The 20,156-nt window shown below is 43.6% G+C and overlaps 1 protein-coding gene across 1 annotated transcript in view; it reads left to right on the plus strand.

Annotated features, from left to right (window-relative positions):
* The window catches only part of LOC122794080 (neuropeptide Y receptor type 1-like), a 1,117,554-nt gene that overhangs the window by 328,673 nt on the left and 768,725 nt on the right, over positions 1 to 20,156 (plus strand). The gene's annotated exons all lie outside the window — the stretch shown is intronic.

Here is a 20,156-nt window from a genome sequence, read left to right on the forward strand (position 1 = left end):
AACAGTGTGATACAGTAATTGCAAGATAGAGAACTGCAGTCTACATAACAGTTAAAGAGAAAGCAGTATATGCATATACATTGCTAACTAAAACTGAGTGTAGAACCAAGATAGCCTTCAGCAGTTAATAGTTGTAGCTGTGAGAATGAGCTAGTTTAGGGTAATGTAAGGGAGTAGTAGGTAGCTTAACCAGGAGTATGGCAGGAGCAGAGCCAGTGTTTTGCTAGATGTTCCTTAAGGAGGGTTTTAAACTCATGGATGCTGGAGTTTTTAGCCATAGGTTGAGGAAGAGTGTTCCACCGTTTGGCAATTTTATGGAAAAAAGAGCGGTGCCTTGTGTGTGGTGGGCTTGGGTAATCTTTAACAATAGTTTATTTGAGAATCTTAGAGCTCTAGGATTGCTGTTGGGTTGGACTAGATTGGTGAGTGCCTTGCAGTTAGGTTTCTTAATTATATTGTGGGCTATGGACAATTGGTTAAATGTTAGAAATGTTGGTAGTTCTAACCATTTAAGTTGGGAGATTACAGAGCAGTGGTGGGTTCTGTAACGGTGGCCTGTGGCAAATCTGGCAATTTTGTTGTAGTATGATTCCAGATTATTTAGGTCTCAATCAATATAATACCATCTGTATAAATAAATATAAGTGGAATTATTATTCCTTAATTAGTAAAATAATTTGCAACTTTCATATCCAAATTTACATCTCTGATTAATATATTCATAACTTATGTAAATAATATACTACTCATTGGACATCCCTGACGTATGCCATTCTTTATATCCATTTCTTTGTTTAAACATCCATTCACTAAAATTCTTACTTTAATTTTGTTATATACAGAACAACATACATTCTTAATTTTCTTACTAATGTTATTCCATAATTATTCACAAAAGCTCACATTGTACTGTATCAAAAGCTGTAGTTTTATCTCCTATCATGCTCTTGGTCTCATCAGTACTGTTTATAATGTCTTGCACATTTTCCCTTACTATGAATGATATATCCTGACACCCTTTTCCCTTTAAACTACATGTACTGTCCTCTATAATACTTTTCATTTTACCTTCCATTCTCATGTGAATTATTTTTACAAAAAGCTTATACTCTGCATTGTTCCATACTGTACATCTCCAATTTTCAATTTTATTTTTAACTTCCTTTTTCCAGACAAACTTAATGCATTGATCTTTATACATAAAATATGCATTTAACCAATCACAGATAACTTTTTAAGAAGTATTTTTTCTGCCATCCATAGTTCTTAAAAAAATGATATCCTATTCCATCTGATCCTAAAACCAACTATAAATTAATTTGTCCAAGTACATTATCCATTTTATATAAGGAAATTTCATTTTCCAATTCCTTATGTCAGTTTTTAACATTCCATTCTTTTTATGTACTTTCTATCTAGAAACATCTATCTTTATTTAGTTTATTGTGATATTCATAATTTGTTCCTGAGATGATCTTACCTCTCCTCTGTTATCTTTCATTTCCCTCATTATACTAGTATTCCCTTTAAGTATGTTACTCAAATAAGCTGATAGCTCTTCTCCTTTACAATGTAAGTAATAGCTTTGCTTAAATAATAATTCTTCGATTTTCTCTTGATCCTTTTCATAAATCCTCCATTCTGTCACATAATATTCTCAATCGTCCCTTTCTAAATCCTTTAAAGCATTCATACACATTGTTTTATAATTTCTTTTTTTTTTTCATTTTTCATACATCTGACTGCTATTCTAAAAAATGTTTTTTATGTTTTTCTTTAAAAGCTACTGTAGCTACCACTCAGATCAGTCTTTATAACACACTCTAATGGAAATGGGATCTTTCCATAATTACATACTTTTTTTCCATTTTTATTCTATAATTTCTCATTTATTCTTTTTACCAATCTGATATACTCCTTATGTTCGTGTATTTTTATCCATATGTCTGAGTGATCTGAAAAGCCTCTTATAAATGTCTCTCCCTTAGCTACATGTAAAGCTTGTGATAAAATAATCTATTTCTATCTTATATACACCTTGACTATACATCCACTAATTATTATTCCAAATCTTCAAAAATTTCCTTAACATCATTTCATCTCTTCTTTTTTCCTCTCAAATCACAGTTAAAATCTCCCATTAATATTATAATCTGATGTTGCCAATTTTTATTCTGTCCTCAACCTGTGGGTTTGATTCCAGTCCTCAGAACCTACTCTTACGCTGCTATAGCTAATGGGAACCAAAACCTCCTGAGCTCATCCTTTACCCACAATGCATCTGTCTCAGTAACCGCAGATCTCATTTGCTGCTTTCCTAATTAGATGTGGTGCCATATAGATGTGGTGCCATATCCTGTCGAGCAGATAAGTGTTTTTCAATTTGTTTTCTTCTATAATTCTAAATTTATTTTCCTTTCTTCTTGACAATATTCCCTTACCCATTTTTTTTTCCAGTATGAAAGTATTCTTAGATACTATTGTTAGTATCCATTTTACTGTATTCTGTTTCCTCTACACTTGGTGTAGTTCTTGAATATCATAGTTGATATTCTTCTTTCTTCCTTTTTCCAAAAAAAAAAACTCCTTTCAACTTCTTATCTCCCTCTTCCCTGTCTCAAAGTAGTCTCTTAGTTGAGAGAGCATGCTGTGTGTGTGTGTGTGTGTGTGTGTGTGTTCTGTAGAAAATGGCCTGGTGGGCTTTCAACACTGTCAGAAATGTTGTCACAAACTTCCTTATTCTGACACACATTCTGTTTGCGTGTATTGTTTGGGTCCCCTCCATCCTCAGGAGGACTGTACAGTTTCACTCCTTTAGTCATTGGGCACTTGTGGAGAGACAAAATAAATTAATATTAAAAGGACTGCCTCCCTCTTCATTTGGAGAGGCCATATCTGGAATGACTTCCTCATCTAAAGGAAAACATACAAGTAAATCAGGCATTTCTAGTACCTCTTCCTTCCTCCTTTTATAAAGTTTCAGAGAAGGCGAACAAGAGAAGCTCTTCAACTCCGACTTCTCCATCGATTCTGAGCCAAAAGAAGTCAAAAGTTTTGGTTCTGTCTGCTCCCTCGGAACTGATAGCCAAATTGCACAAACCTTCAGTTCTGACACATTCATCAGAACTGCAAAGTACTGCAACCAAGTCTTTGGATCCGGACTTGTCTTCTGCTCTGAAAGCACATGATAAGTCTTTCTTTGGTGCTGACAACAGGAATTTCTTTCCATAACAAGAATTAAATACTCTCCTTCCATTGACCCCTTTCCAGAAAGGCTTCCTTCTCCATCTTTGGAAAGACTTAAGTGTCCCTTTGTCATGTCCACCCATTCTTCCAGAAGTCTTACTGAAGACGAAGTGGAGAGGCTGGTAAGAAAAATCTTCTAGGTGCAAGGTGTGACAGGGATCACTTAATTTCCTAGCCTTTCAGTTCTGGGACTTTAATCTTCAACTCCCCCTCATTTTCTTCCTCATCTAACTTCATTGGAAGCTTCAGAGACATCGGTTCTGAGCTGTTCAGTACTGACTGCATTGGGTCCCAAGTTATCTGTATCTTTGCTCCCATTGGTTGCTCTGAGTTCTCCAGCTCACTCAGAACTGGAGACCTGTTAGAACCATATCTGTCTTGTCGGCTCCAAGTGGCTTGAGTCAACTCATTTTTTTAATTGTCTTCTCTGCACCTCGGAGCTTCAGCACGGATCAGGTGTCCTCTGGCTTCTGCCTTGGGGGAGATCTCCTAAGGGCAGGCAAGGACTATGGTTTCGAATTCCATCATCTTGGATTCTGGGTCCTTTCCTTCCCTGGGCGGATTGGCTTTCAAGGCTATGGAGAAAAACTTGTCCTCTTGGAACAACCAACCTTGTCACGTCTTCGACCAGAATCTCAACCTCTACCTCCACTTGGACAGCGATTACCAAAGGCTTAGGCTTCCCAGCAAGTGGACCCCTCTTCTTCCGATACCTCCACAGACCACCCCACTGAGGCAGTCCCTAGGAAAAAAAGTGCAAGAGGAAGCACTTAGTTTCCCTGGAGGAATCTGTCACAGAAGATATGGATTTCAAGGAAGGTGAAGGATCCTCAGTCACCTCCTGATGAAGTCTTCTTTGGAGACATCATAGAAATCCTTAAGTAGAGAGGTGACTGGAAGCCCATTAATCCTTTGTTTGAGGAATCCATCTACTGCAGAGATTTGGTACCTGGCTATCTACTTCCTGGGTAACTCCGCCTGCTGATGAGCTCATTGAGTTGATTTCTCAGTGGGCATGGAAGACCCTTGATGCTATTGAACCAATTCCATGGAGACCGGATACAATTATCACTGCCCCTGAAGATAAGCCATTCTAGATGAAAGGTTTGCCTGTGGATGCCATGGTCATGGCAGCAGCCACAAAAAAGAAAGTAGCAGAGGAAAGTTCCTCTATCCATACTTCCAACAAGGAGTCTCATACGATGGATAGATTTTGAGAAGCAAGTTTGTGTCATCGACCTTTGCTGTATGGTCCTTGAACTACCTTACACACTTTACCAGACTACAGAGGGATTTGATTAAAGAACTGTCAGATACCCCATCAGGAGCTATTTCTGAAGAGGTTTGGGAGTCCATTTTGCATACAGCCGAAGGAACAAGGACCAACTAGAGCAGTGGGTTCAGGAATTACCATACGGAAACACACTTGGATGTGCTTGTGTGATTTTACTGAGCCCTTTAAGTCTTTGTCAGTGCTCCCTTTGATGGCACTTTGTTGTTTGGCCCTAAAGTTAGAGACACATTGACCAAGTGTGAAAAACTATGGGAAAACCCTTTCTGCTGTGGGTGTATGTAAGATCCTTTTCTAGGAATCAATGCAGTACTGGTAAAATGTGGTTCAGGAAGTCACAACGGACTTCTCAGGACACACATGCTGGTAGTTCCCCAGAGGCAGGGGGGCTCTAATGGAAGATTCTGCCTCCGCGGCAGAGGTGACCCACAAAACCAAGGGTGCAGAGAATCCTTCCTTGGTAAACTGTTTCAGCACTCCTGAAAGGAGGCCCAATTGTCATCCTGTGGAGGTACTCTGGGGGGGGGGGTCATTGGTCCCTGCGCTAGAGAGCCTGGTTACAGATAACACAAGATGCATGAGTGCAGAGGATAATATCCAGAGGCTAAATTATACCATTTACCTTTCTTCCATCCATCTGCAAAAAAGTCTCAGGTGTTCCACCCTATCAAAGGGAACAGGCAGCATTGCAAATGCAAAAGCTGCTAGAAAAAGAGAGTCATCCAAGAGGTCCCACCAGACCAGAGAGGATCCGGAATTTACTCAATGTTCTTTTTAGTGCCAAAAAAGATAGATTCATTTTTACTTGTACTACCAGTTAGAGCAAAAATAGGGGAAAATATGATGCATTTTGTTGACATTCATAACTGGTGAAGCAGTTAGCGAGAGATGTCAATGTATATTTTTTTAAGAAAGTCTGAGATAGATTGGAAACATAACAGGCAGAAACAAAGCTGTTTGGTAACTCTGACACTGTAGTTTGCTAGCTAGTACTGTCATTTATGCAAGGCCCGATATTAACATCTCTTAGAGGGGTGCTTAACAATTATTAACATTGGGTTTCATGCCATTCTAGTGGTGAACTGTGTTGGCTTTTTCCAGATATCAGAGTGTAATCACCATGCTCCATGCCCTACATTATAATAAGCCACTACATCAGACTTTGCCAAATTAAGCAGAAACATGACAAAGCACATGCCTTGATTTTAATAATAAAATGACATGTAAGGTTAGTCTGTTTTATTAAAGCATATATACTGTGTAGCACTTCAGTTAATGCCATCAAGAAGAATAAAACAAAAATATACAGTTCACAATATTTAAAGAAAACAATTCAACCAATAAAATATAATGAACAATTAATCACTAATCAGACAAAAAGAAAACTATGATAAAACACTCAGCCAAGCATACCAATTGTTTAACCCATAAGGTTGCAGTGTGTTAAACATCAAAAATAAATTCTGCATATTTAATAATAACCCTGGGGTTCCAAACGTCCCTTCTTTAAATTAATGTCTATGACAGTACTCTCCACTTGAGACTCATCTACAATGTCTTTGATTCAAGTAAAGACTGATTTAATTTCTGACATTACCCTACATTGCTTAATCCTGACCCTTTCATTGAAAATCTGCATCCATTCTAATGCACATTTACGTATTGCCACAACCCAATGTTTTGCTTAACCCCTTTCTGCATCTTTATTATCAAACAGCATAGAGTAGATTTTTAAAAACTCGTAAGCTATTCAGTGTTATCTCTAGACTCATATATTTTTTTAAATAAACTGTTAAAATAAATATTGGTCTCTTTTGTCATCAGTTTATCAAACTTACTGAATAAATCTTGAATATTATTTATTTATTTTATTTTACATTTGTTTACCGGGAAGGTCCAGCTGGGCAAGTGCCCATTTTCAGTGGAGGCCTGGGGGGAAAAGCTCCAAGTAGTACAAAGATAGTTTGAAAGACAGTACATTCTGATATAATCAGGTATCAGTCTGAAAGTGTACAGTACATTCTAATATAATCAGGTATATACACTGACTAATACATAGAGTAGCAAATTCAGACAATTTGAAGATTAACCAGTGAATAAGTAATTGAATATTGAGTTATATCATTAATAGCTTTTGTTGAGTTTACAGTACATATGTATGCACACTTGTATTTCCAATGCACACTACCAATTGTTCAGAAGTTAGCACCATGTGGTATTTACAATATATGATAAATATTGAGGGAGTGTACATTATTCCTTTTGAGTGGGTACAGTGTTAGCTGTTAGATTAGAGAGCTGTCATACTGAGTTCTACGAAGGTAGTGAGAGTGATGTTGGTGTTTAGATGATGCTTAGCCTGGGGGAAAGCAGGAGCAGAGCCAGGATTTTGATAGGTTAGATTTTAAGAGTGCTTTGAATTGTTTTGAAGAGGAACATGAGGTGAGAGCAATTGGCAGGGTATATTATTACCTGGCAAAACATTGGTTGCATTTGGGACACGAGATCAAAACAGATGCTGATGTCTCTCATTGTGCAAAGATATACCCCCAGATTCTCAAAAGCCTGCACAGAGTGCAAGATGAGTGCAGTAGCTCACGCAGGCAATATGTCTGCCGTGCGATCTAGGAACAGCCGGTAGGGGTGTGCACGAGAGCTCCAGCACTAATCTTGCACGGACTAAGCCCTGGTATCCAAATCACCTTATCTGCTGGAGAAATCAATGCAAATGAGGTGATATTGCAATCCAGGAAGCTTGCAATAGTCCATGCAAGACGAGTGCAATCTGCAGAAATGTACTCCGTTACTAACCGAGTACATGTCTGCAAATTACAAAACGGAGCTATGACAGCTCCAAATAAAGGCTGCATATTATTGGGGAAGCATGCCAATTTCCAAGTAGAAGGCCATTGGCATTACAAAATGTAAAAGAAACAACGTTTAATTTTATCTTTGCCGATCTCACCTGGGTAAGTATAGGGCAGCGACTCGCAAACGGGATTGGGGGGAAACCAATAAAATAAACCTAAAATAAGCATTCTAACTAAAAATCTGTATTCTGCCATGCAAGTCAGTGGCAGTCAGAAGACAACCTGGCTAGTGTGTAATGGTTGCTAAGGGGGGAGGCTCGGTGTGGGACATGTAACTATGCATTAGCAGGCAATCCTATGCAAATGAGGGAAAGGTTAGTGAATTCCAGATTTACCCAGGGTGTGAGGCAGGTCCCAAGAGTGTAAGTGTATAAATAGCTGGGTGCAAGACTAGGATATAGGTGACATCATGGGGGTGTGTGTCAGGTATACTGTAAGTGGATTGGAGACCTGTGGCTCGGGATTGCTTCTAGCTTAGCACAGCTAAGCTAGAGGTGTGTCTAAGCCTGCCTAGCACTCGTTACAAAGTGTAAGCAGCTGTGCGCACTGCACACTGGGCATTACAGGAAGAAAAAGGAAGTTAAACCTGGAAAAAGCAGCTCCGTGCACATTTGAGCACTCCATTCACGCGGAGCGCACAGGGACCTAAACAGGGAGACAATGGGAAGGGAAAACAGTAGTAGGAAGGTAATCAAGGAGAACTAGTTGAGCTGCCAGGTGAAATGTATCAGAATCAGCTAATCACACAGGAAGCAGACCAGCCCAGCCCAGCCCAGAACACCACTATAAACCAAGGAAACACCTACTCCCCTGGTTTTTCCACACTCTACACCACTGGTGTATACAAGTGGGGAAATTTTAAAACCAAACCTACAAAATGAGAAGGGTTGCAGCATGCAACATAGAACAAAATGTGCAAGAGGCTGAGGGTGTTGAGGATGTCAGTGCTGCCGAACAACCCACATTGAGGAGACAGAGAAGAGTGTACAGACCCAGGGTAACCTACCAGGAGCTACATGAGCTGGAGATAGTGGAGCGCTATAGGTTGGACAGAGACCTCCTACAGCAAATCGTTGAGCTGTGCAGGCCACACCTGACGCACTACACTAGCCGAGGGGAACCCATCCCAGTGGATACCAAGGTATGTGTAGGCCTAGGTATACTAGCCACAGGTACCTCCCAAACTACAACTGGGGATAAAATGGGCATCTCACAGGCATCAGCATCCAGAGTATTCCACCAATTCCTGGATGCCATGTCAGCACATGCCATTGAGCACATATATTTCCTCAGCACATGTGAGGTGTTGACCCACAATATGAGTCTCTTCCACCAAAGAGCTAACTACCCTGGGGTAGTGGGTGCTATAGACTGCATGCACGTACGCATCAAAGCACCACCCGGTGAGCAGGGTAAGGCCTACATTAACCGCATGGTCATCCCCTCCATCAACTGCCAAGTCGTATGTGATGCCCAGGACATTATACTGAATGTGTGTACTGGCTGGCCCTGTAAGCTATGACGATACACACATATGCCGACTGACGCAGCTGTACCACAGATTTGCCGATGTGGACATCCCCTACGGTCACCTAGTGGGGGATGCTGGGTACCCACTGGAGCCGTGGCTGATGACACCCATTAGAAATGCACACACACCTGAACAACAACGCCATAATGATGGACACGCACAGGCCAGACATATAATAGAGCATGTGTTTGGGATGCTCAGGTCACGGTTCCAGTGTCTGGACACATCCGGTGGAGCCCTGCAGTATTCACCAGCTACATGTACCCAAATAGTAATGGTATGTGCTAGGCTACACAATATGATCCTGTGGAAACAGCTGCAGCAGGAACAGCATGGAGCAGGGCCACACAGCCCCCCACCAATGCCAAGGCCTGTGCAGTTAGAGAGTGACTTGGAGGAGGAACAACCTGAGCCTGCTACAGTAAGCAGAAGGGGGTGTGCCCAATATGCCCTGGCCTTGGCAAAGAGGCAATGCATAGCATATGCACTGACACAGTAGGGCCCCAGGAATGACATCTCTCTCTGACTCGCCCAGACAGTAAAAGGGATGCCAAACATGACTCTACCTGTGCCTAACCATGTATAGGAAGTGTACTATGTGCATCCGACATAGGCAGCCCTCCAGCACCATCTGCATGTCCGGCACACCCTCAAGGTAAGTCAATCAATCTACCAGTTGTCAAATGAAGTAGAATGTGTTTTTACCTGTAGCTATGGTATGGATGTGAACATGCAAGGGAACTGGGTCGCCGGATGTCAAGGCAGCAGAGAGTAGACACCTGTAGTGGCCGCATGAGATCTGTAACACATGCTGGAGTCACCATAGTAGACAGTACTACACAGGGTGACAAAACCCACTGCAGGAAATGGCCTGAGTGACAGGGGTGTCCATAAGAGCCACACATACCAGTCAGGAAGGATCACATACCCAGCAACAGCCTCTGCCAGCAGGACAGGTGAAGACAAAAACAAATGCTGTAATATGGCCTCCGAATGTGCCCTATGGTTAACCCCACCCCCAGGCCTACACAGACAGACTGCAGCAGGCCAGGCAGTCGGATGTAAGTTGTGAAGGCTAGGAAGTCAGACACTAATAGGTATGCCATAACCAGCAGGATAGGTAAAACTACAGACTGAAATGGAGTACCTGACTTACCAGTACAGTCCTAGAAAATGTGTACAGGTTTCAGGTGCACCCCCCTTCCAACGTACACATACAGTAACAGTCAGCTTTGCCCCCCAGTCCTGTGTAGAACAGTAGAAACAGTCAGGTGCCCCACCCCCCGCTATGCAGAAACATAGCAACAGTCAATGGCAAATGACCGATGGATATCCTGCAGACACAGCATGCTACCCGTTGGTGTACAACAAAAGGTCAGCACCTCAGTACAAACAACTTGGACGTGATCCACACATGCAACACAGATGGCCATACTGGGCATGCTCACACACTTAAACACATGAAGGCCATGTCTGCAAACACCAGTGGTCCAGACATATTTGGAAGGTGCAGTTCTCAGCGTGAACACGTCAGTATGCACCACTCCTGCCTTGCACACACAGTGGATAGGAATGCAGACAAATATGTAAGGACAACACACTATAATAAGCCACAGACACATGGGCATAGATGTGAGGAAGAGGGTGACTGTGACAAGGAGCCATGCAGGCCTGTCCCAATTGCTACACAGCCTAAGGACACCCAACACATGAGGTGTGGATGTAACCCACTGCAGATACTAGCCACCAGTACCTGTCAGCATGACAGACTATTATGTGCCAGCTGTGCAACAAGACTGTACAAGGAAGCAGCCATCTAGAAGCTGTATACACGCACCTGTGACATATGACCCCATGTGTGCCCACATATGGCATGTCAACTCGAACATGAATGGGGTATGGCCTATGCACACACTGCACCTCCCCATAGCAGTAGTATGGCAAGCCTGCTGAGGTCATCCAATGTGAATTACACCTTTGGGAGAGCTGTAGCTCAGTAAAGTGCATGGTGTGTTCTTTAACTGCGTACTGCTGTAGTAACAGAGTAGTTAGGTAGTAGCACTAACCCCAGACCTCTCTGCCTCTGACTGTGTATAGTGAAATGCTTGTTAGGCTACTCACTCTCCGTGCAATACATATATTAAACTTTGGAAAGACTGCTGAAGTCACTCACCTAGACGTACACCTCTGGGAACATGATAGCCCAGTAATCGCTGTGGTGCGTCCTGTAACTGCATATTGCTGTAGTGTGATAAACTAGTTAGGTAGGTGTTCGAACCCCAGCCGTGGCAACTGTGTGTGTGTGTGTGTGCATGTCTGACTGGGTAGAGAGCAATGCTTTTTAGGCTATCTACCCTCCATACAATACAAATACACTACTTTGCCAAGGCTGCTGATGTCATTCATCTAGAAGTACACCTCTGGGAACATGATAGCCCAGTAATCACCATGGCACATCCAGCAACAGTCTCTGCCAGCAGGACAGGTGAAGACAAAAACAAATGCTGTAATATGGCCTCCAAATGTGCCCTATGGTTAACCCCACCCCCAGGCCTACACAGACAGACTGCAGCAGGCCAGGCAGTCGGATGCAAGTTGTGAAGGCTAGGAAGTCAGACACTAATAGGTACGCCATAACCAGCAGGATAGGTAAGACTACAGACTGAAATGGAGTACCTGACTTACCAGTACAGTCCTAGAAAATGTGTACAGGTGTCAGGTGCACCCCCCATCCAACGTACACATACAGTAACAGTAGTAGCGTATGCTAAAGTGTGATAAACTAGTTAGGTAGGTGTTCGAACCTCAGCCTTGGCAACTGTGTGTGTGTGTGTCTGACTGGGTAGAGAGCAATGCTTTTTAGGCTACCCACACTCCATATACAATACAAATACACTACTTTGCCAAGGCTGATGATCTCACTCATCTAGAAGTACACCTCTGGGAACATGTTAGCCCAGTAATTGCCATGGTGCGCCCTGTAACTGTGTACTGCAGTGTTGTGATAAACTAGTCAGGTAGGTGTTCGAGCCCCAGCCGTGGCATGTGTGTGTGTGTGTGTGTGTGTGTGTGTGTGTGTGTGTGTGTGTGTGTGTGTGTGTGTGTGTGTCTGACTGGGTAGAGAGCAATGCTTTTTAAGCTATCCACACTCTATACAATACAAATACACTACTTTGCCAAGGCTGCTGATGTCACTCATCTAGAAGTACACCTCTGGGAACATGATAGCCCAATAATCACCGTGGCGCATCCAGTAACTGCGTATTGCTGTAGTGTGATAACTTAGTTAGGTAGGTGTTTGAACCCCACCTTGGCAACTGTGTGTGTTTGTGTCTGGGTAGAGAGCAATGCTTTTTAGGCTACCCACACTCCATACAATACAAATACACTACTTTGCCAAGGCTGATGATGTCACTCATCTAGAAGTACACCTCTGGGAACATGATAGCCCAGTAATTGCCATGGTGCGTCCTGTAACTGTGTACTGCTATATTGTGATAAACTAGTCAGGTAGGTGTTTGAACCCCAGCTGTGGCAACTGTGTGTGTGTGTGTGTGTGTGTGTGTGTGTGTGTGTGTGTGTGTCTTCGACTGGGTAGAGATCAATGCTTTTTAGGCTACCCATACTCCATACAATACAAATACACTACTTTGCCAAGGCTGCTGATGTCACTCATCTAGAAGTACACCACATGAACATGACAGCCCAGTAATCGCTGTAGCGCTTTCTGTAACCATGTACTGCTGTAGTGTGATTAAGAATGGTGGTAGGGTTCCATCTCCATCCATGTCAGTTCCAGATGTGATGTGTGTGTCTCAGTGTCTGTGTATGGAGCAATGCATTATAGGCTACTCAATCGCACTACAGTACAAATGCCCTACTTTGGTAGTCTTGCTGATATCATTAATTGTGCAATACACCTTTGGGGAAGATGAACTTCAGTAATGTCCGTGGCACATAATATAACTGTGTAGTGCTGTAGTGTAGTACACCAGCTAGGTAGTGGTTCTACTCCCAGACATGACAGGTGTGTGTGTGTGCGTGTGTGTGTTTGTAACTGGTGTCCTGTGTAGAGGTGGTTGTGAGTTTGTGACACTTGTGGTGACCCTACTATATATCACAGTGTCAACCATACAGGGTAACAGATGTAAATGGCTGAGAGGCTGGGGTGCAAAGCCATACCCATACATGTGACATCACAGCCTGCCACTCACAGTTAGCAATCCCACTGTGCCTTCACATGTGACTCACAACAGACATACCATGCCTGACAACATGGCCTATATGGACAGATGACACTGACATCAGGAAATGCTGTTAGCATGCTGTCAGTGTGGGTGCATAATAAATCTTCTGACCAGTACCACTCCCTGCCACATGGGCAAGACTGGCACATCATAAGTTGTGTTCACAGTATGGGCCAGACACCCTAGGTACAGTTCCACATGTCACTGTACATGCATGTAGGATGTGTGCATATCCTAGACACCATCCAAGTCGTGGACTAGGGAACACATACATGGCAAGTGATGCACAGCATTGGCCACACACAGTGGTTACCCAGGTGCCTGGAAGAAGGATTCAGTACCCACCTGTGCGGGCAAATGCAGAAGCTAAAGGCCTAGGCCACAAAGCAGTCCAATGTCATGTGGGCTGATGTCAAGGTATACCCATCGCCTACCCTTGTATAGCCTGTTGGCACTGTTGGCCACCACACACCCATGCAGACATGCACCCATGCATGTCCGAACTGGACCCCATGTGTACGTGTGTGTGTTGTATGGTGCGTATGTCCACATCCACATGTACTACTCCACCCAGGGCACAGTGAAGCATGTCGCCTTATGTCTGACACTCCCTCATACTCACAGCCCATACAACCTCAGTATCACCCGTGTGGTGCATGTGTTTCCTGCGCATTGATGTGTTGTGGCAATCCCACTAGTGACGGGTCACACTTCTAGCCCTGCCAAGTGTGTTAATGTGTGTGCGTCCCTGTGTGAGTGTGCCTGTGCTGACACTGGCACATGTTCATGCAGTCACATGTACATCATCTACTGCATATCTACCATATCCCTGTAGTAGATGGCACTCACCATCACATATATGTTTTGAGTGCTCCCCACCAGACAACACATGTGGCACATCCAGTAATAGCATTGGACTGTGGTAGAAAGAAATAGCTGTCGGGTGTATGATACCCTGTGCTGTAGGTGTGTGACACAAACATGCATCGGCTTTACCCTCCCTGACATGTATTCGCCTCTGACTGCCTCCCCCACACCTTCTCTGGCAGATGTGGAGGCCCACACCTGCATTGCTTAGGCAGCAGCATGTGTATTTAACATGATGCTCATGATCAGCTGATGGCCTCTGCAGGTATTGCAGGACTTCCCTATCAGATTGCATGTGGAACAGGTGTGGTAACATTCCCATAGCCAATTGCATGGAAACGCACTCCACTACCTGGGAACATCCTGGTGGTGTTGGCTCTTGTCTGTTACTGTGAGCAGGAACTAGAGCTGTTGTTTTGCAAACAGCTTTTTAGATGGGTTGTGGATTTACCTCTACCAACATACACTATGGGAAGAGGGCAACAAACAGGGGGGGGGGTGTGCCTGACCTGCCTACGAACTGTAAGTGCTGCTATACTGCATGTGGAGTACAGGTGGATTAACACTGTTTGTCTGGCTATGCCTGTCATACATGTCGCAATACCTGCCATGTCAGTTCCATGTATATCAGGAATCCTCATCTGCAGACTGGGCAGTGTTGTGCCTTTGGTGTCATGTGTTAGCCACAATGCATCTATCCATGGAATGCAGATGGTACTATGAGGATTGCAGTCTGTTGTTGATGAAGGCCGTGACAGTTACTGACTACATATCCCTCATTGGACATATGTTGTCACACACCCCATTACAATGGTAGATTAATGAGGGTATCACAGCAACATGTCTATACTGGCCCTTTGTATGTGCTGTCAGCCACACCTCTGTCAACCGTTGTACATATGTCGTGCATGAATTGGTGCATATGTGCTGTACACCGTAAACAGTGTCAACATATGTGATGACACATCAGTGATACATCAGAGTGCTACACAGGTCATGTACAGTAGGGGTTACACGTAATGCCATACCCTGGAACTCCTGTGGATGTTTGTACAATACTAAGGGCTGTGTAGTGATGCTGAATGTTGGCAGTGTATGTATTGTTAATATGTACTGTGGTCTGTGTACAGACTGTGGTAGATGTCATTGTCCTAGCTCCCCTTCTATCTGTTGTTACATGCTGCCCCACTGTATGGTACTGTATTACCTTACATGTCTGTAGGGCCATACACACACATGTCACATACCACAGACAGCCAACAGACCGGACTGTGTAGCAGCCCAGTATATGTAGGATCATGCTGTGAGTGGCACATATGAGGATGGTGTAGGACAGATAGTCCAAATACTGTACTAGTATACTAGCGTACCATATGTGGCTGTGGCTGTGTTCACATTGGTTGTGGTTATGCACTGTCACACAGGTGTGGCCTACCCTGTGCTGTGACATGGCTGTCAAGCCTGCTATATATGCAGGTACTGTACCATGATAACCTTAGGATGTGTGTCAGTAGCCAGTGGCACACGTTATGAGCATATGTCACCTTCCATACACACCGTGTCTGTGAACAACAGTCCCAATGACAGTAGCAAATGTGTACTAATATACCAGCTATGTGTAGTACTTCCAATTACCACTGTCATGGCAACCACCCACTATGAATATCCACATCATGTGGGCATATTCCCTGTACATTCTGATGGACATCCCTCCTGTGTGTGGGCATCAGTGTTACAGACAGCAGGTAGCAATACCTCTTACAGGAGTACCTGCACACTCAGGGCAGCCACATATATGTAGGAGAATCAGGACATACAGACAGACTGTGAATGGAGTGGTGTAATGCTATGCATAGTACTGGTGTTACAGGGTGTGTGTGTGTGTGTGTGTGTGTGTGTGTGTGTGTACATACTAATTCACCTTGGACTGCAGTCTGTCTGCATAGCTCACTGTTGTGGTCCATGCTCTAGCTGGACAGGTGTGTGCCTATCATGTGTTTTCTGTCCACCACACAGGTCCTGTGTCGGATATTACACTGGCAGTGTGTGTGTTGCATGCTTAGCAGTTCATGGCTATATCCATTTGAGTACCTGATGTCATATTCCTGCATAGGGGTATGTTGCAACACATTCTGTAACAGCAGCATGTTCCAGGGTGTGTTACTGCAATATTGCGGGTATGACCCTGCGTTTCTACCTTGTCCTCCACATGTATGGCAGCCCTTGTCCTGCTGTGATAAGAGTATGAGTTGTTAGGTAATGGCCTACCATTCCCTACTGCTAGCGTTCCAGCTATCATCCTAGTCATAGTGTGGACACCCACAACATCTGTTGGCCAGGGACCATACCTGTGATGGATACATTGACATTACCACAAGTAATGAATGTCCCCCTAGGCCTTGACTACAGGGTGTAATTGGAGGCTGCTGAACTACATCTGATATTGGTGACTGGTACGTATCGTGCAGGTGAATCCGTTGTCAAATGCTGTATGAAATGAAGGGCTTAGCCTGGACACCATAGTATGATATATATCCGCACTGTCTGCATCTACTGTTATGTTTGGGCCTTGCATACATCACTGGTTATATACATCAACATCCATGTGCTTTCAGTAATGACATAGATTATTGTATGGTACACAAATAAGGATTGTCTCTGTATACATACCTGTATGCCATGTCCTTTGAACTGTGAGTGGGTGTATGCGCAATGTAAGTATCCCCTTTGTGGGGCTGGTTCCCACAACACACGTCACAGGTACCAGTTACAGGGCTTGTAGCTAGGGATATATATTTTACCCAGTATGTCCATGCTACTGCTACACATGTATGGCTACTAATACCCTTTGTCTGTGTATATGTGTATGTACCCATATATCATGTATATATATCTGCACATGATCGTCAATGTATGGATGTGTGTGCATATCTGTACCGTTGTAATGTGTACATATCTGCATGGTATGTTACAGATATTGGCCTGACATGTACAGGTGCCATGAATAACTGTTGGAGCATTGTAGCTGTGTTGTGGTGGGTCCTACTGTCAAGTACTGCATGTGCTGGATATTGGTTTGCACAGCATGTGCATTACGGCAGGGGGGCATTACACTGCAGTAATTACCAGGTGTCCCTCATGTGCACCACCACCCTCATCAACTGTGCTCATGGTCAGTTATGTCATACGGAGTGGGCCAGGAGTCCGTTCCCATGTGGAAATCATATACATATGTTTATCTGTGTATATATATATATATATATATATATATATATATATTTTTTTTTTTTTTTTTAATGTATAGCTGCATAAGTACATATGTTACTCTCCCATGTATAGAGGGAGGGAACTGGACATTGATATAGCTCTAGCTATGTATATGTATCCAGATATATACGTGTATGTATATATATATATATATATATATATATATATATATATATATATATATATATGGATATATACACTGAACATATTAATCTGTCTGTGTACAATTGCTGTTATGTGGTTATTTGTGAGTCATACATACACATATATATACCTATAGCTGTCTATCTCTCTACATTAACAGATGTATAGCTGTCCATATGTGTGGCCTGTACTTCATTCTCTTGGCAACTGACATGGATGACCTTAGGACTGAGGTCAGTCATTCGTGCAGACACTTAAATGTTTCAGACGTATCATCTCCAGCGATATGTGTTCTATCACATATAACTGTGTAACTTGCAATGTTTGAAGTGTATTAGAGCAGGATATGAAAGATATCCCTCTATGTACCCACATTGTGGCGCACTATGTCCATGATTCATGCATTAAGAGGTTGTGTGGTGTGTTATTACTACATTCCATGTGTTGTTGACTGATTGTGCTGGATGATATGTATGTGGAATAAGTGGTTATGTACATCTGTCATGGTTTAATGGTATATCACTTAGTGTATGATGTGCAGCGTCCCAGGTGTGGCCCTTCCACAGGCTGTATATTGTGTTTCAGTGCAAAACACCAGCTTTCAGCTACAGAATGAGTTAGGGACATTTGAGCGGTCATACACGGGTGTACGCCCAGAGCTAAGCGATGCTAAGGTCGGGTTGCGTTACCTTACACACAGCTAGCATCTACTTAGCTCAATCTATGTAGGCAATGATTACCCCCGCACGAATACATGTACACACACTTACAACTGTGTATCCATGCATACAACTGCTGTTATGCGCTTACACATGCTTACTAGTGCCTTAGTCAGTATGACACTTCACACGTGCATTTAAGGCAGTACTCCTGTGCAAATATAAATGTTACTTAATAGATTATACAGCACAATGAAGGTAACATATGGATATCACATGGAAGATAGAATGTGCTGCAGTGGGACTCGACCCGGGAATGAGTGCGCGTTAGGTGGATGCTCTGGCCACTACACTATTGCTGTGTTGCTTTGTTTGCATATGTCTGCCATAATGACATACACATGTTCCCTTCCCCCGGCCCCCGAACTCCACGTACACAGCATCCATCCATTCCCCGGTTGCTGGCCCTGCCATACTACAACTCCACACATTTCCCTCTCTGCACATCTCGCTACACCTCCAGTATACTGACCCAACCAAGCGTCTGCAGGCTCCTCATCCAATCAGTCCACATACGTACCTGCCTTCCCCTGATCCTCCTCCGATACTGGTGGTGACATCAATGTGACCCACAACTGTTGGTTCGTCCCGCCAGGGGCGAACCTGTTGTTGTGTCAAGAGTAGACCTAGCTGGTCTACAGTGTTTCTCCCACTGGTAGCATCCTGCCAGGGTATTGTGTAGCAGCGGTTTGCTCACAGACCTGGCCAGCCTCATCTCCTGGTTCTATAGTACCAATGCCCCAGGTATGACATACTGTGCATGAAGCACGCTCACACGCCCCCACGGTGTGCACCGTATATCATTATTCCCTTTGGTATTATGCAGGACTACTGTTCTCACAGTATGATTGGACAGGCACTGTTCTCTGATGCACATAGACTGCTCATAATACTGTGGTTGTGCAATGGATGCATGTGTTCTGGTATTAATCTACACACATATACATTTCCTATACTGTTGGATGTCTGTGCTGGATGATGTTTGTGATCACAGCATCTGAATGTGTATCCGCCATGGCTTAGTGGAACTCATGTCTACTGTAGTGCGCAGGGTAGGGGCTTTGCAACCTGGCAGTGCAGATTATTTTTTTAATGGTCACAACAACAGCTGTTGGCTACAGAGTGACTGCGGCACTGTAGAACATTTGTAGGCTGGTATGCGCATGTTTGCACATAGCACAGCATTACTGACCCCTGGTTGCGGCATCTTGCCCTCAGTTAGCCTCTACATTGCTTCACCAGTGTGGTACCCACATACCTGCGGCCAGACAGATCTACACATGCTTGCTCCCGCATACACACGCGCAGTGTCGTGCATTTTGTTCACATCTGTCAACTGGGACACTCAGACTGTATGCTTGTCCATTGTCAGCAGTGGCCCAGGGTGTAGAACTCCATATTGACCCCAGCTACGTATCCCAGGTAATACTGGGATGATCACATTCATAGAGGGTAACAGACATAACAAAGCTATGTCCCCCATTGAACATGTTTAGTTTACGTTCAACTGTTGGTATTATCCATTCTTAGGTCAGGTTTACATGTCAGGTATGACTGTTGACAAAGGTCAGTTTAAGGTGAGGTTGGATTCCTGTTTCACAGGTCAGGATCAGTTACATGCAGGTATTCGGGGTAGATGTACATATTCCATACCTGTGTGGTGCAGTAGAGGTGAATAGCTAGGGAGAGTAGGTAGGTGGGTAGTGGGGGTGACATTGTTACTGTATAGTAGCCCATAGGTATAATTGGATGGGGAGCAATAGGGAAGGTATGTCAGATGTTGGGATTTGTATGCGGGGAAGGACAAGAGGTGTCGGTATCACTAGTTGATGTCGTGGTATAAAGTGTGAGGTGGGGGGAAGGGTTTCACAAGGTGGTGAGCCTGTGCTGCTCCAGGTGTTCTTGTGGTGTTCCTTCATGTGTTAGTTACATGTGTCCTGTGGGATGGCTGTGATACTACATGTGGGTTGGGGT

The sequence above is a fragment of the Protopterus annectens genome, chromosome 2.part1 (genome assembly GCF_019279795.1).
Source record: "Protopterus annectens isolate FY-2018-M chromosome 2.part1, PAN1.0, whole genome shotgun sequence".
In the NCBI taxonomy this organism is placed as follows: Eukaryota; Metazoa; Chordata; order Ceratodontiformes; family Protopteridae; genus Protopterus; species Protopterus annectens.